Below are 2,852 nucleotides of genomic sequence, written 5' to 3'. Positions count from 1 at the left end.
AGTAGATACTATTTATTGAGGTAGGAATGAACAGGGAATATCATTAGAGAGATGTATGGGAAAGCTTCTGTCTACAGAGGGTTAATAGATAGTTATTTGCCCTACATAGGTCTGTGTTCTTCCACACTGTTAGCCTGTCTCTGTTTCTCAGAATCAGCAAGACATTACAGTAAAAGCTATTTTAGTGTTTTCATGCACTTGCCTTTCCACCATCCATTCACAAATGGCAATGGACTTCCCTATTATTCTCATTCCTATCCCAGGTCATGGAAACCACTAATTTGTTTTCTGTGGGAATGCATTTCCCTATTGTTTATACCAAATGTAATTTTTCTTGACAACAGTCAACCAAGAAATCCCTAAAGTAAACAAACAACTAAGAGCTATAGGCAAATTATTTACCATATGAACATTTAACTGAAGGTAAGTACTGACCTATCCACAGTATTAAAATTCTTCCAGCTAGCCAAATCATCATTGTTGGATTCCAAATGCTCATTATTTTAAAGGAGTCATGTTTCTTTTTCTGATTATGAAAAAAAAACTCACCTTGTGTAAAATTGAGAATATGTAAAATAATATTAAAGAAGAAATAAAAATGGTCCTTCCCAGTCAAGATGGATTTCTCTGTGGGTGTACATATGTATACATATTTTACAGAAATCTTTCTCTAAACTCATGAGTTGTAATCCTGAAAGAATTATTCTTGGTGAAATAGTGATTATCATGCTCAAAGTTCTATAAAGAATATAAACATGATGATAAAATATTAACTGACATTGAATTGGTTTTAAAATGAAATAAATAGGATATTTAAAGATACCTCATAAATTACTTTTTTCAAGATAACTCAAATAATGAATCTACAAAAGAACAACTGGGAAAGTTGAATTCCTAAAAATCTGGATAAAATAATTATGTGTGGGAGGCCGAGTGCTGCCGGCCGGCTGGAGGCCACAGGAGTCTTAGGAAATCACAATGCAGCACAGTCAACTGTGTTGTGCGATACCACCTATTGTCACCGTTCATGTAAAGTCAGCTTCTAATAGATCACCTCAGCCTAGAAAACCCCTGGCGCGTCCTGTTTGTAATGACAGCTGGCAAGCATCTGAAAGAAATGCAAAGCAACAAATCAAATTGACCAAAAGGACCTTGTCTAGGACACTGTCAGGAAATTAATGCTTTCTTTAAATTATTTGATCATGACTTAACTCAAAATTTCCTGTGGAAGGACTGCTGCTGTAAAATTGCAGACAGGGTATCTGGATAATACTGTTGAAGAAGATGAAGAAAAACCAGGTATTAAATTTTTCCATGGGATTTGGGAAAAAAACTGGAGAAAATTGTTCCCTAATTTCTTAAAGTTATGGGACCAGCTCTGGGATAGAGTTTACTACAGGGAAATTGTAAGCAGGAGATGCTGTGAAGAGGTGATGCCATCATACCCACCCATTGTACCTGGCAAAGAGAAAGTTCTGTGCACCACAGTAGAGCTGTCAGAAACTACAACAGAGCTGTGGATCAAGTGCCTCTGGCTCCTAGTGCCACACCAACAGATTGCTTTCTCTGTGGTAACAAGGGAAGATATGCAAGGTAGGAGGATTGCTGTGTATTTGAGGTCTTCCCAAAACTATGTGGTGAACTTTAGTACAGCCTGGGCTAGAGTGATATTAAGATAGCCTGGGCTATCTCAAAAAGTGAAAACTTAAAAAAAATAGAAGGGGGTTACATTATTCAGACTATGTCACATTTTACTAGCCAAATAGTTTTCCTGTGTAAAAATTATTTTTGTGCCTGGGGTTCTCATCATTTAGTTTTGCAATTAGTGGAAGAACGCTTGCGCACTTCATCATTTTCAGCTTTTGGCTCATCACAGCCTCCTCACAATTGTCACTGGGCTTACTTGAATGTGGCTGTTAAGTCTTTGAGTGAGAGGATGAGTTCTTTGTCCTCGGAATTTTCCACAGACTTTTTTATGTGGCCTACTGGTGAGGAGTGATATATTTTTAATCACTTTTGTTTCACAAAACCTAGCAAAATTGGGAATGATGATTATGGAATTAGCAGTATAGGAGGATATTTCCAGACAATGAAATTACAGCATCATTATACAGACTGTTCTCAAAGCCAAAGTTTTCAGGTTTTATATAACTATGTACAATCATGATTCATTATTTCTGTCATTGTGCTCTTAATTTAATATTCTACAAGAACTTATGTGTGACTAAAAGTTATAGAATGATGTACTCCATTAAAAACATAAATAAGCAGGCAAATACGCAGATCCTGAGGAGAGAACCATCCCATCATACCTCAAAAGGGCCCCAGCTGAAACTAAGAATAATTGGTGAAACAAGCAAGGGTGCTGTTTTCTTGGTGAACCAGGTACCAGCACAAGGGTCAAGGAGATCGATACAGAGAACAATCAACTCCTACCAAATCAGATATCCAGAGACACAGAGGCCCCCAAAACCTCATCACTGAAGCAGACCCAAAATGAACCCAACATGGCTCAGGGAAATTTTGCAGAAGAGGAGGCAGAAAGAATGTCAGAGCCACATGTTGGGTCATGATACCAGAGACATTTCCTCCTACCATAACTGTGGGCTAACTCCACAATTCATGACCCATATACCTCAACAAAGAAGGGCCAGTGGGAGGTGGTGGGACATGGAGGAAGCTAACAATGGTACCAACTTGACTGTATTCATTGAGTACAAAACTAATTAATAAAAAAAGAACATAAATAATTGCTGACATATTTTCTGATATATACCTTTGTTTCAGAAGAAAAATAGTCAGCACTGTTGAGTGAATTTTCCTGAGTAGCTATGAACAAACATGTATTCATC

The 2,852-nt window shown here is 37.4% G+C and overlaps 1 pseudogene; it reads left to right on the top strand.

The window, feature by feature from the left end:
* The first annotated feature begins 978 nt into the window (after positions 1-978).
* LOC123458710 lies at positions 979-1,597 on the top strand (annotated as a pseudogene).
* The last annotated feature ends 1,255 nt before the right edge of the window (positions 1,598-2,852 follow it).

The sequence above is a fragment of the Jaculus jaculus genome, chromosome 2 (genome assembly GCF_020740685.1).
Source record: "Jaculus jaculus isolate mJacJac1 chromosome 2, mJacJac1.mat.Y.cur, whole genome shotgun sequence".
Lineage (NCBI taxonomy): Eukaryota > Metazoa > Chordata > Mammalia > Rodentia > Dipodidae > Jaculus > Jaculus jaculus.
Note: the sequence above shows the minus strand (reverse complement) of the source record. Positions and strands in the feature narration are given on the sequence as shown.